A 15,466-nucleotide genomic window follows, 5' to 3' on the forward strand; every position below is an offset into this window, starting at 1 on the left:
GCAGACAGTGGAAAGATGGAAAATATTCCAGGTGGCCTTGATAAATCACTGGAGTCATATATTACTGGAATTATGTCTTCGCAAATTCATGGGGATTAGGGTAATTTAAAACTCCCTCACAGTTAGATGTGACAGTGTGCCAAAAGTATATCGGCATGGTTCACAGCCAGATCGGACATGTGTTTAGGGTTAGAGAGGAATGGCGATGTACAAAAGACAGTAATTTAGCATTTTATATTCTGAACATATCTTCCTGTCATTACAATGATATAATGGCCTCATCACCAGCATGTGTTTCTCTTTTTTCTCACAATGGCTCGTGATCAGACTAAAACTTCAATCCAAAGTAGAAAACCAAAGAAGGAATGTCAATAATTAAATGTCCACTAATAAAAATTTACAGTATGGCTCCCTGACTGTCATGTATCACATCTTTTATATCCTTCTGCAACCACAAACTCACCAACAACTGGGAAAAACACAGATGAGGGCCCTTCTTGCATTATTTCCTGTGCTACAAGTTCTGACATGACTTGAAACGCAACTCATGCTCATTTATGATTAACTGATAAACTGTGACAAAACAAACATCATTTTTATGAATAACCTTTTTTTTATCAGTAATTAATCATAGTTTTTTTTCCTTCATGACTGAATGCATTACTCTACCTAGCATTATCATCTTAGCATTCTGTCAGGTTCAAGTGAGTTAAAAGAGAGAACTGTGCTTCTGGCAAAAAAGGAAAGTGTTGTTGAAAAAAAAAAGACACACCCAGGACAAGTAGATGGTTTTGCTATTATGATTTACATGCCAAACATGCTTTCAGCTCACTGTGACATAGGGCTGGGCAATTTATTGAATTTATTTTCAAGGCTTCTGCTGCCACTATTAAACGAAGGAACATTGTGATGATTTTAATGCACTTTTTATTTAGCCTCTAATGTCAATTACATTTGTTGGTAATTAAATTAATATCTGTGAATCAAACTGTCCATTTCAATTAATTAATTTAAAATTACGATTAATGAATTCCTTGTCGATCATTCAATGATTCATCTGCCAAAGAAATTTTCTCTGTGACATTTTAAAAGGTTTTATTAAAAAATATGCAGATATTTAAATGTTGTTTATTATTATGTACTGTATTGTTATATCATTGCATATAAACAAAAATTACTTGCCTATTCTTCTTTTACATTTTTCATATTTAGTTACAACTTTGGAAAATATGCCTTGCTTATTTTATCTAGACTTTTTGCATTAAACATTTCAAATCTAATTTGCTACAATGGTTGCTCAGTTGCTCTTATTGACAGTTCCTCAATCAATAAATATGAAGATAATTATTCTTAATATTAATATAAAATATTAGGAAATTAATATAAAGATATTTACTGAACGTCATAAATATTTTTTTTCTAGCTATTTCACCAACCACTAGTGTCTGAAATAAACTGCAATTTGGGAATATCTGAGAATAATGAATCTCACTTTGATCAAATGTGTGACTGCAAAACAAAAATTATTCAGTACTATACTGTACTATACTATACAGTGATTTTTGTGTTTTGCCATCACTAATTGTGTAGGAAGTATAACAAGTAGGAATAAAACAGTGGTATTCTGTCTTCAAAAGGAGTGATTGTCTTTGAGCTGAAAGCATTACAGACACTCTGGCATTACAACTCTGTCATGAATGACAGATGATGTGCCATTATGCGATAACAATTCTTTAAAACTACAAACACAGTGATGATAGAAAACAATAATGTGACATGAAAACAACATCACATTCAAAACTCACCCACTATGATATAAAAGAAAAACAACAAGCCAGAAGGGATGTCGGCTCAAAACAATATAAGCACAATATTACTGTATGGTTCTATTGAGACATGCTTCTCTCTTAAGGTGCGTCCACGATAGCATTCATTGCTGATATCCTGAGCACAAAGAGCAGCGCACGGCTGCAGTTTGAAGCACATATCAGTGCCCACAGAGCAGAGGTAATGAGAGACAGTGGGGGGGTCGGCAGGAACACAGGTGCAGCCTGCGTCACTCCCCCGAGCCATCAGCCTGTCTCTACCACACATTCACACAAGCCCACCTCAAAGCCTAACTTGCTAACATGTACCCTCAGTGACATCACGTTACAAATGGAGGGCTGAGAGAGAGGACCTTCACAATCTTTTAAAGTTATTCTTTCGCATGTGCTCTGTCTCATACTCAGAAAGTAATTCAAAGTTGTTAGATGAACGTATAACATATCAAAAAGGATCATGAAAAAGGTACAGTATTTCCAATAATCGTGAAAAAGAAAAATTATCTATTCAGACTCAACTGAAACAAGCACTGAATTTAACTTTAACCTCCTGGCCCAAGAAAGGGGGAAAAAAATACAATCACACACACACACACACAAATGCAGATTTATGTGCTTTTGGGACAAGTTGTACTACAAAGACAATATTGTAATCATGATAATATTAACTTCACTTTATAATTTATTAATATCATTCAAAACTCAGGGGTTGGTGTGTGTGTGTGTGTGTGTGTGTGTGTGTATGTGTGTGTGTGTGTGTGTGTGTGTGTATGTGTGTGTGTGTGTGCGTGCGCGCGTGCGTGCGTGCGTGTGTGTATATATATATAGAGAGAGAGAGAAGAAAGTCTCTTATGCTCAAGGCTGCAATTATTTAATCATGAATACAGTATTGTGAAATATTATTATTATAATATTTTATTGTGAAATTTAAAATAATTTTATATTTTAATATATTTTGAATAATTTTCAGCAGCCATTAGTACAGTCTTCAGTATCACATGTTCCTTCAGAAATCATTCTAATTTGCTGATTTGGTGCTCAATAAACATTTCTATATTTTTGTGACTACTATGATTTATTTTTTTCAGCATTCTTTAATATTTTTAATATAATGGTTTTTTTATATATATATTTTTAAAAGTTCAAAAGAACGGCATTTATTTGTAATATAATTATTTTGTAAAATGATGCATGTCTTTAGTTTTCTATAAATACTAATGATACTACTACAACACAACACTAAAATAAATAAATAAATAACATTTTAACACCAATGTCCCCAACAGAGGACAAAATGTTTTGCTGGGTCCCAGAAGGATAAAGAGGGCACTCTGATGACAAGTACAACAACAGATAAAAGACATAATCCTCATCACAGTGGCACTTCCAAGATAAACTGGCACTCATAGGAGTTTATAATGAAGCTTGTGTCAAGGCTAATCGCTGACCCGCAAAATGAGATAATCTACGGTAAGTTACCCTCCATGGACTACATGGATTAATGTTCAGCACTTGAAGGTTTTGTTTTGTTTTGGCCTGGTGTTGAGTAACATGAGACTCCTCCCTAAGCTGCCCTCTTAACCCTGAGAGGGCAGCATGGTGGCAGGGTGAGGAGGCAGAGAGGAAGAGGATCAGTAGGGAAAGAGGATTAGCAGCTTTGGGCTGCTGTTCTGGCTCCAGCCTCACACCCATGATGCCGAGGACCCAGCCACCGCCTAGAGCGAAAGAGACACCTGAAGCCAGGTCGTCAAGCATGACCGCATCTTCGGGAAGGGCGAAGGAGACAGGAAAGAGGCTGTCAATCCTTAAGCCGCTCTGCACTGCTCAGCAGCACATGTGCTGAGTGGGCCGTATAGGTGGCTTACCACCAGAGGTCACAGCCAAGGGCAGAGCAGTCGAAAGGTCAACGCTAGCTGTTACTTTAGAAAATGCAGGTGTAGCTGTGTTACAGAGGTACATCATTCACAGCAGATGACATTTGGTATTAAACATGCTGTTACATCAAACATGTATGGTCAGAAACCAATGTGTTTCTAAAGTTGCGTCTTTATGCATGAAAAATCAAACTGGTCAAATGCTTAGCCAATGCCAGTGCAAAATTACAAACTGAACCTAACAATACAATGTTCCCCAGAAACTTTGAAATGCTCACAATATTAAAAATGATCTTGATACTGTTTAAATAGAAATTTGATACAGTGTGTCTATGTCACTCTGAGACTACAGAGTCTCAATTAAACTTCTGATGGGCATTAATGTTTAATAGCCTTTAATGAATGTCAGAAGTTAAATGGAGATTATTGATAAACTGAATAAAGTACTTGCACATTCACAACATATTAGAATCTACAAAGATGGTAGAAAGTTTGTGTTTATAAACGTTTTGGTTGGGTAACACTGACAACTTATCCCAGCATTCTTGACTAAATTTGGTTTTTGATGACCCAGACAGACCCAGCGGCTTTTCTAGGTAGTGACAAATAGAGAAACATGAATACATTCAGCTGGCGCGTGTCTAGCCAGATAATTCTCAGTTGTAAGTCCCTCTCACATGCTCTTATTTAATTATAATTGTGTGCATGCTTTTTTTGCCCCAGTCATTCTACAACACTGGCTATGCACTTTAAATATGATTTAACCAATATTAACTCTGAAATCTTATACACAAGTCACAAGTGAGCTGTATTTTCATGTGGTTTAGGAGGCCTATGCCAACTTGGATGCTAACCGCCAGGCCAATGGTTTGGAAATCATCATCACTACATATTAAGAAGCTGCCTAATAAAGCTAAAACTGAGGAGCCTAAGAACCTGATAGATGGTTTTATTTGGGAAGAGCAGAGGAACCTATTTACAGTTTGTAACAGATGCAGTTGTGTGCATGCAAGGTAAATCAGGAGCTAATATTTTGATACACATCTTAAATTATGTTTTTTTTTTTTTTTTTTTGTTTGCCTAACATGCTCCTCATATCCTTTGGTAACTTATTTAGAATCAAAAGTGTGGTAATGTGGCATGGTGGTGGGACAGGAGGCAGCCAGAGTTTTCTGGTTTTGGAGCTGCTACTTATGGGGTGACCCCGCTGGGACATCGTACATTCCGTTGGGTTAGAGAGTCGATCCAAAAACCACAGATAATAGAGAGGGAAGTCAGCGCAGACTTAAATCAACTGAATATATGCATGTGGATGCATATTCATAACTCTGCCCTTTATGGTGATAAAAGCAGCCCATTTATATGCCTTTTATCGAATAAAAAAAAATCCTTCGAGATGTTCCCAGAGGAGAGAAAAAGGTCTGCATTGCCCACACAAGCAAACTATGGCTCAAACATTATCTGCTGGGCTCAAGATTCTGCATCCTGCCTCCAGGTCTCACGGGAGAATGCTGGAATCTCCAGCTCAATGATAGAGTTCCAATAAACAATGAATCATGCTGCTCTGAGCAAGCGTGAAAGAGAGCCATTGCTGAAAAGAAAACCGAGCGTGATTTAATGGACATGGTGCAAAAGTATGGCACATTCCATTGGGCTGATCTGAAAAATATTTAGAACAGAACTGCTAAAGTGTCTTCACATGCAGGGAAAAAGAATAGGCTTGGGACAAGAGCATTCAAACAAGTAATGAGCATGACACATCAAATGAAGTGTCAATGACGTCCTCTGAAAATGGCCTGTTTCCAGTAAAGATTGCACAAATGGGTCATTAAATGTATCATGGAGTGTTTTGGTTGTTAATTGTTTTGGTTTAGATTGCAAATGGATGACAGCAAACTAATGTCAAACATTTTACTTAAGATCCTTAAGCTTAATTAACTTGCAGATAATTGATGCAGATGAAAAATACAGATTTTACAGAATTCCACAATCTGGGTCTTTTAATTATAGATTGCTTCACATCATCAGCAGTGAAAATTAATAAATGAATAAAAATTATTTCAAGAAAACGTACAGACTAACAAAATTACATACCATTACCCTTGTTTTGAAAGGTCCTGCCTCCAATTGTTAACTAACATTTGTGGCTCACTTTAAGACTGAACAATGCATCCTTTGCCAGCTGCAGCTGGCTCAAATAAGACACTTAAGAACAGGGTGTTTCACTTTAAATTCAGCTAACATGAAACTAAACGTCAGAATAAACACTAAAGCTTCAGCAAGGACAGTGTAACTCCTATTTGGAACAAGCCAAACAACTTGTTTTCAACAGAGTTTCACCATATAAATCATATCGTGCATGTAGAGTATGGCAGGCACTCAACATTAGACGTCAACTGACCATATGGCACTGTATCATGTTTACTTCATTAAATTTAATACAAAAAAGTAAGCCTCTGTATAATTAAAACAGATGCAGCATTGTTTGACAGGAAGAAGAGATGGGCTTACCCTAACAAACGAAGCAGCACAATCCTCAGTCCTGGACCCAAAATATCCAGCTCAAGTCTTATTTACGTTCTTTTTTTCTTTTGCTTTCAATGCTTCTCTCTACTTTGAGCTTCCTGGTGCTTTCTCCTCCTCGGGTAAAATGCCCTGTTTGAGGGGGAAGGGAAAAGAGGAAAAGTGTTTCGCTCAGTGATTCAGAAGCATGGTGTAAACGCCAGCCTTCTCTTTCTGACAACCAGCGTTAATTGCAGATCAGACTCGCCCACACACTCCAGACTCTCTCTATTCACTCTCTCCTGGAAGGAGCTGAGAGCAGGCTGTGAGATTGGAGTGCTATGAACAGCACAGTGGGAGATGCTCTAACCCCCACCCTGAGCAACACCAATCACCACCTCTGGAGCTCGACTTCACCACAGCTGACTTTATTTCACAAGAACGGCGCAGGCATGGACAGATGCCCATGAGACGATGCAAGCTGACAGTGCGGTACAAGTGCATCTTATAGCATATGCTATAAATCTGTTGCATTATACCTGATGAAGTGTAAACTACAGTCTACTTCAAGCCTATGGGAGAAATATTAAGAAGCAGGCCTGAGAAAAATTCTATAGCCAAAGTGCACTCAAATCTCAAGCTGGAAGGTGCAAGAAGTCACATGTCAGTTAGAATGACGATTAAGGTTGTTGGGTCTAACCTGAAAAACTTAATAGATACTGAATGCATTAACTTTATTCACCTGCATTAGCAGTGACTGAGGTTGAAAAGAGAAGCAATTTTAATTAAATTAACGTATGAAAAAAAACAAAAAACAACATATCATAAATCGCAGCGTCATCTAAAAAAACAAAATACCACTGATGTTGTCAATATCTAGTGATAAAGAAACAATACATGATAAACAAAAGATGCTTCATTAACAGAGCACAGCAGGACATCAAGTGTGATGTTTAGGGGTGCTCCAATCAGGATTTTTTAGGCCGATCGGCGATCACAGAAAGCAGTATCTGCCGATACCGATCACCGATACTGATCTTTTTAAAGCCTTCTTTTAATAATTTATAACTATTTATAGGGCCGGAATTTAATTTTTGAAAATGGGGAGAATTCCCCTCTTAGGTGACTCTTGTGAGAGGTGAAGCAGCACGAACTGTGCTTTGACAGAAGAGTCCGCTACTGATCTGTGGCTGTTTACCACAAACACAACATTTATCAGCAGCTCGCTTATAGACAGACTTGATGTGTGGTGATTTCAAGCCATTTGCGTATTTTGAGAGAGAAAGAGAGAGAGCATGCATCATCAGCTTGAGATCATTTTTTTTTTGATCGGCCTTTTTAGGGACCGCCAATCAATCATCCCAACGTGATTATCGGCTGATAGTGATTGGTAGCCGATCAATCGGAGCACCCCTAGTGATGTTGTGCTTTATTGGATTTGAAGAGGGCCATGTTGGGTGAACAGCATTCAGAATATTAAAAGAATTCCTTCGCTGACTAATTCATTGTGTAAACAGAAAGCTATTGCATTTCAGTGTGATGTTTTCAGTGCTGACTTTGCACCCATGTTTAGTTTGGGCTTATTAAACTATAATGAAGTCGCACAGAAAGCCAGATGGAAAAAATGTGATGGCATTATATACTTGACTGGGATAATAATTCTTTACAATGTACCTCAGATGAAAACGAGGGCAGCAAAACAAATTTAATTAAAACACATTTTAATGTGGTTTGCAACAAAACAACTTCAGTGTGTGCTGTAAGCACAGTTCATAAAGTAATATTTCAGTCAGAGTGCACAGAGATCAAATAATCAAAAAGCACCAATTCTCACACCAAGGCTGATTAAATACCTGTCCTTCTCATATACATACAACTTCATATTAAGTGTCTTCAACTACTATGTTCTTATATTTACAACGTACTTATTGTATTCATAGTATTGTATACTTACTGTTGTACAAGGAAATGTTTGTTGCTGCTATTGAAGTGCAGTTTGTTTAAGGACAGGGACAGGTTTCACGGTATGGTTAGGTTTAAGGATGAGTTAAGGAGTAGGGGTAGAGTCAACAGTGTAATTATAGATTTTATAATTATAGATTAATTACAGATATACTTACATGCATGTATATACAAGTACACAATATAGGTAGGATACAATTAATTAGGCCTGCACAATTAATCTAATTTCTAATCGCAGTTACAATTGTGGATGCCACAATTATGTAATCGTTCAAAGCGGCAATTAATCGTTCAAAGTCCACTTACTGTATGTTATTCTGCATGCTTAAGATGCTTTTTTTTCCTACATGTTATCCTAAAGGTTTTTTTTCCATTATTTTAATTTTAGTTTTAGTATAACATTATAATACCATTCATATTTTTACTTTGTTATCATTTAAAGAAACCAATCCGATGTATAGTTGACTTTTGAGGCATAATACTATAGAAAAGCACAAAAAGTTTTTCAGTTAGAGTGTTTTCAGCTTGTTTATTTTCATATAAAAATACGGCATGCAGTTGCATCAAACAATGGTATAAACATCATTCAGTGTAAACTGTGATAATCATAATTAATAATCGCAATTACAATTTTAAGGGAATAATTGACAATTATGATTTTTGTCATAATCGTGCAACCCTACAATTAATGTACACAAAAATGTAAAACGTATCATGTGCTTAATTTAAATATTAGTACAATGCAGTTCAAATAGATCTAAAGCTTGATTTTGTTTATATAACACTACTTCTTATTTACTTTCTAAAAAACGAGCATGAACAAAATAAGCACTCAAGCACAAGGCCCACTTTTTTTTTTCTTTGTTCTTTTTTTGCACTTCATATTCTGTTATACCATTTCTCTGTGCAGCTTGAAACATTGAACTAATCAATGAATCTATGGTGTGCTGGGCCCTGACTACAGGTTGTAAGCCTCTTAAAAGCAGAACAATCAGCATGACAGACAACATTCTTCCTGAGGTCATTTTCATGATGATGTACCGTGACCTGATTGCCTGCCTCGTGTGGCTCGTAATTACAATGCTTGCCAGGCACTAGCAATGAGCAACCCTATGAAAACAGCCCTATTTAGCCTTTGACATTCGGACAACAAGTCGAGACATTGTGGCTTACTTTAGTTTCGGTTTTATCAATTTAATATCTTTATCAATATAAAATATTGATAAATATTTGAATTGTTAAATAAATATAATTGACATGACTAAAACATTCTGTGAATGTCAAATTGGCATATCATTTTGTAATGTTGCATTTCTAAGGCGAGTCTAAGGCATTTTACCGATAACTAAATTGCGGGCTGCAGGGCCATTAACAGAGGCATGTGTAATCTTACAAGCACAAGTACTACACTCTCTGCCTCTGGATGATTAGGCTGTAAGTAAATAAAGTTAATATTTTAAACAAGCATTTATTAAGTTGATACCAAATTATTTTTTCAGTACAATCTGTTTCAAATTTCATAACGTGAAACATTATTAGTCTAGATTGTTTTTTTTGTTTTTTTTTAACTAATAACTTGGAATGACCCGACTGTTGGTTAACGGCAAAACTAAACATAAATGAAATTTAAATTATATTTAATTTAATAACTTTATTGCAGTAATGACCTTGCAGACAAGTCACAATCATGTAACACACAATAGTTAGACCTCTTACTAGTTTGTAACAAGACCCTGTGACCTCAAGAATAACATTTAATCACAAGTAAAATTAATATGCTATTATAATATAATTTATGGCATATAATTGATGGCAACTTGTCTCAGTTTATTCACTAATATACAGTATGAGAGACTCCAATAAACCATGCGATGCTTCATCAAAGTAATACTTCGTGCTCTAACTGGTGTCAGCTATCCAAAGCTCTGCAAGAGACCAGCACCATCTAGATTTCAGAGAGAAAACTATCTGCAATCACTTCCAAATTTCAAAATCATTCTCAAAGTTAGGCATAATAGAAGAACAATAACTTTCCCTAATATTCATAAAGTGGTTGGACGTGCTTTAGATGGCTTTGGAGGTAATATCTTACAATTTAACCTTGTTGACTGTGCATGTTTTAATGTGCCTTAGAATGTAAAACATTTACTAATCCCAAATTACAGTGTCTGAATTACAATAAATTAATATATCCAGCTGTCTCTGTTAGTTTGGGTGTTTTAAACAAATGTTTCGTCCAAAAAGCAAGATCAAATGCAATAAATATCTGTCTTGCAACTTCAACCTGCCAGCCCACATATTCAGAGACAAAAGAAAGTAAGAAAACATTATGTCACAGGGGTCCTGAAGTTGATCCTGCCCCGTTCTAAAGTTCTGAACCTCAGCAGGTGACCCTCTTCAACCACTGACACTACCTGAGTATTCAGAAGCGAAAGCTTAACGGTTTGCAAAGTTTATAGAAATAAATTCGAACTTTACAGTAAATATCTCCATATCTGCTGGTTTTCTTGAATAATAGATGTCTCTTTTAATCGCCCCTCCAAAAAATGTTAACACCGCCCGGATAATGATGCGAGACTAGAGCGCAACATTTGCCAAGTGTCAAAGTGGACTGAACCCAAAAAAAAACGCACGAGCTCTTCTTCACAGAGAATTGCGAGCACAAAACATTGTTGTCCTTCAGTCTGGAGCTCGCGAGTCGTACCAAACACATCCAGACGTATTGCCGAGCACTGAGACACACATATTTCAAACATATTTAGCTCCCCAAACGAACTGTAACGCGTTTAATTCGCGGTCATCCAGTCTCACTCCACGACTCCCTCCTCTCTCTCGACTTCGCTGCTGTGTAACATTGTTGCTATTTTTGCGACTCACCTTTTCTTCTTCGCGGTCCCCCTCGCTGTATATAGATACTGTGTATCAGTGACTCCCGTGGATACACTGTGACATAAATGTTTTTTCAGTCACATTGACACACGGCTTCTATTTTCGGGAGCTGAGCTGACAAACTCAGAAGCAGCAGCAGTCGCTCTTGTCACAACATAAGCTCCTCCCCCAATATGACGAACACTGGACGGAGTCAATCTCCTACGGCAAGCCCTTTTAACATATATTCTTAAAAACTGAATAGTGTCTATCGTCTCATTGGTGTAACTTTTTTTTTTTTTTTTTTTTTTTTTTTTAAGATTTGAAATAGGGACTAGGTTCTTTTTCAGTTTTACTAGTAACTATTCTTTAGTCACAGATAGGTCTAATAATGATTAATTAATAACTATAGGCCTATCAAGTTACTGGAATCTATAGCTCTACTAGTAGCCTACTTATTTATTTGATAGTAGGCCTACTGTACCTATTTTTAAGACACAACTAGTCACTACTATCTCAACTGCATTTTTATTTATATTATATGTAATGACCAGTCAAACAGACTACTTTATAGATGATAAATCTTATTATTAAAGTCAGAAATCAGAATTATCACAATGTGTCTAATAAATAGGTACATTTATTTGTTACTAGGAATACTAGTAGGAATAGGCTACTATAAAACCTGAATACTAGTAGGTCAAACTATCAGAATAACTAAGCTACAAGTACTTAAAGATGTAATTTTAGTCAAACAGATTACTTCATATACTAATTAGATTCTTAAAAGTAAAATTGGACATTTTATAATTATCAGAATGCATATTAATGTCTAATAAATAGGTACTAATGTCTCAATTTCTATCGGTAAAATTGAAATACTAGTAGGCTTAAATACTGGAGTAACTAAGACGTGCTAGTCCGTAAAGTATCTACTTACAAATAAAACTGGAAAAGGTACCACCAATAACTTGAAAAGAGAGGCTACTAGTCAGTCATTCTAAACCACAGATCTCCATATAGTTAAATGAAAAAAGCGAATCAGATTCAGGATAGTGGATAGTGGGGGGGGGACTTGTCACTATTGGATTACTTTGTAGAAATTAGCATGCTGTGTATTGTTTATACCTATTTATTTTTACTCACTTATTTCTATTTTGTTATCATTGTCTAGTCAGTTGTCAGCCTGTCTGTGCACTGGAAGCTTCTGTCACCAAGATAAAAAATGTTGTGTGTGTAAGCACATTTAGCAATGAAGCTCTTTCTGAAAGCTCTAATTCTATATTTGGTCTTAAGGAATAATTGTAACTTGGGCTTGCCATAAAAAATGCCGCCTCCTCGTCCTCCACCACCTCCTACTCTACTCGTGTCTCATCTCCAGTTTAAAAACAAATATGAAAAACTCAAGAATAGCGAGTTAAACATGATGAAAACAACACGAAAGAAGTCCGACACTGTGTTTTTGTCAAAGGTAAAAGGCGGCAAAGCAAGTGAGCGCGCGGCATGAGGCGAAAAAGAGAGGAAACGGCTCCCTAACCGCCACATCATGACATCACTGCGTTTAACAGTTTGAGAAAGCGAGGAAACAACCCGGATAGCCAAGTATAGGCTATGTGTATGTCATCGAATCGAGGAAGTGACAGTTAAAGCACCATTCCGAAAAAGTTAACAAAGACGGCACTGTTGAGTAAAATCATCAACAGCAACGATTAGTGGCTGGTTGCTAAAAGCCCGTTACATCCAGAGCAATTTTAATATTTATTACGGTTGTTAGAAAGGCACTACCTTAGATACGATTGACGTAAGTTCTATAAAACAACAGTAACAATAGGGTCAGTGCTTTTGAAGTGACATATTTCCCATCCAATCCAATCCCTCAGCGGCTTGTCAGTGACCAATCAGAGAAAAGAGGTTGGCTGCGTTTTACGTTGCATGTGGCAGTGTCACGTGTAGATGTAGGATCTGTGTAAGAGGTGTGGTACTGAACATGAGCTGTTTTTGCTGGGACTTAAAGGGAATTTGTGCTAACACCGTTTTACCACATGTGAAATGGGACATACAGGACATCAAAGGAATTACAACATGTTAAAACAATACAAAACAGTTATACAAGGACCAATAAATAAAACAAACCACAATCAGTTTTCAGAGGCCTTTGTAAATGATTTACATTTTTCAAAATTTAGTTTGTTTTCATTTGAAACACTACATTACAACACTAAATCATATTACTAAAATACAGCAAGAGTGTCATCACTTATAATACGCAGTATTAACTTTTGTAACAATGCAGACAAATTCAGGTGATTACTAACACACACTGACTGACCTCATTATCCAGTGTTTTAAGCACTTTGAGCTTCAAATTGCACCTGGACATAAATATAAGCAATCATCATGGATTCACACAACAATCAAAACTGGCAGCTTAGCCACTTTACAGTATATTTCATCTTTAGAATTTTTTTTGCACTTTGAGTAAACAGTTGGCAGCATGAATATAATTTATTGTCATTTTAGCAGAATTTTAGATTGTCAAGATAAAATAACACTTTCCTTGCTGATCCTTCCTAACAATGCCTGAAAATGTAAAACTGTAAAAGTACTTCATTATATCGGTTTCTTAAGACAAGGACATGTGCCACTTGAAATAAAAATACAACAGAACAATAGAAATATTACAATAGAAAATATAGCTATAGAATCCACAGCAAACTCATACTGCATTAAGTAATCCCTGGAAAAAGGCTACGGATATTGATGAAATCCCTGATTATGTGCTCTCTGTGACTTCACATTTTTTCACATTCTATTTGAAGCCTTGTAAAGCTGGAGCTGTACATAAAAATAGTTCCATCCGGGCTAGGCACATACTCTGGATCCCCTGTGCAAACACCCATGGGCACCAGAACCCTAACAAACCATACTGAACACCCAGCCTCCTGTGATCTAGAGATTAGCTAAAAAGAAACACTTTTTTCCAGTTTAGTGTTTAATCAGCTGTAACTAAAAATACAGTAGATAATGACCAGTAAGCAGAGTAAAAAGATTCTAAAATGCAAAAGTTATGTTTGTAGCAATAAAAAAAAAAAAAAAACAACAACTGAGGTCTTGATCAGATTTACTCAACATAGTAAAATGTGGTGCAGCAAACAACTAACACTGAAATATTACTCTGCATTTCATATACTTCAATACTGAATAAAAAGAAGCTGAAGACGTTTGAGAGATTCACAGTTTCTGTTTTATTCAAGTAAAATGAAAGTGGTGCAATCCTGCAAAAAAGTTACAACTTCAAGCATAATTATTATGAAGAAAACAAAAAAAAAAAAAGTTAAAAGTTAAAAGATGTACAAAGATATATATACACACACACACACACACACACACACACACACACACACACACACAATATATATATATATATATACTGTACTTTTTTTAAATAGCTTTTTCTGTATAATCATGCATTAATTTGAAGTGTGATTTTTCTGCTTGCATTGTTCCATAACTTACCAATTACAAGCAGCCAAGTCTTGTATACAATGGATCTACCCCATTGCCCCTCCCCATCTGTGAATGGCTGTGTAGCTCACCTGTTTCTTGTGATGATTGATTACTTTCACAGAACCTGCTGCTAAGGCTTTCCTCAGGTATCTTTCTCAGGTGTGCCACTCTTACTTTCTTAATTTCCCTTGTATTACTTTAATTTTCTCTCTCTTTCTCTGTCTCTCTTTTTGTCTGCCTTCCTCTCTCACGTTCTCTCTCTGTTTTGCTTTCTGTCTCCCTTGCTTTCCTCAAATCCAGACCAGCTGGCTTTGGACGGCTTTCTTCTTGCCCCTGTGAGGCCTGACTTCACACTCTCATCCCTGGGTCTTTCTGCCGGAAGGGAGCTGGGTGACAGAAGTTTGAAGGGTAGGATCCCAGATGGACGCTGACATGCTGGGCATGCGTGTATGTGACAGGGCTTGGCTCAGGGGAGTGGTGGACCAGCCGCAGCTGTCACTCACCAATACCAAGGGTGTTAGATGTGTTTTCTGTTGTTATTATTATTAATAAAAGTGAAAAAATGTGCTGATCAGAGAACAACAATGCCTGACTGTTCACAAGAGATGGAAGAAAGAAGAAAGCAAAGACACAGAATTCCCTGTTGTTTCGCTTTCTCATAATAAAGCCTTGCCAGTGCTCCCACCAATACTTCAAAGTGTCATTTTACTCGCCAATAGAAGTCATCCAAACATGAACCATTAAAATTTGAGCAAAATTTCAATAGTATATTGCCATAAAGTTTTGGGTTCAACAGAATAGTGAAAAATAAGCCAGCTGAAGCACTTAGATTTCCCTGTCAGCTGAAGTTAAAGTTTTGTATTGATGGGTCATTAAGACCTAGAGAATTGCAGTGGGGTTTATAAAGCATACTCAAATAGAAGACAGCTG

At 36.6% G+C, this 15,466-nt stretch overlaps 1 protein-coding gene across 14 annotated transcripts in view; it reads right to left on the bottom strand.

The window, feature by feature from the left end:
* LOC109108812 (myocyte-specific enhancer factor 2A-like) overlaps positions 1–14,897 on the bottom strand; it is a 91,430-nt gene extending 76,533 nt beyond the window's left edge. For 6 of the 14 annotated variants that reach the window (XM_042775204.1, XM_042775203.1, XM_042775201.1 and 3 more), the window contains exons 1-2: positions 11,039–11,224; positions 6,209–6,352 (exon numbers count right to left, since the gene is read on the bottom strand). The gene's annotated coding sequence lies outside the window, so the exon portion shown is untranslated. Of the gene's footprint in view, positions 1–6,208; positions 6,353–11,038; positions 11,226–14,625 lie in introns of those variants that run through there. The other 8 variants (XM_042775206.1, XM_042775205.1, XM_042775202.1 and 5 more) reach the window with 5 other exon arrangements.
* Between the last annotated feature and the right edge of the window lie 569 nt (positions 14,898–15,466).

The sequence above is a fragment of the Cyprinus carpio genome, chromosome A18 (genome assembly GCF_018340385.1).
Source record: "Cyprinus carpio isolate SPL01 chromosome A18, ASM1834038v1, whole genome shotgun sequence".
In the NCBI taxonomy this organism is placed as follows: domain Eukaryota; kingdom Metazoa; phylum Chordata; class Actinopteri; order Cypriniformes; family Cyprinidae; genus Cyprinus; species Cyprinus carpio.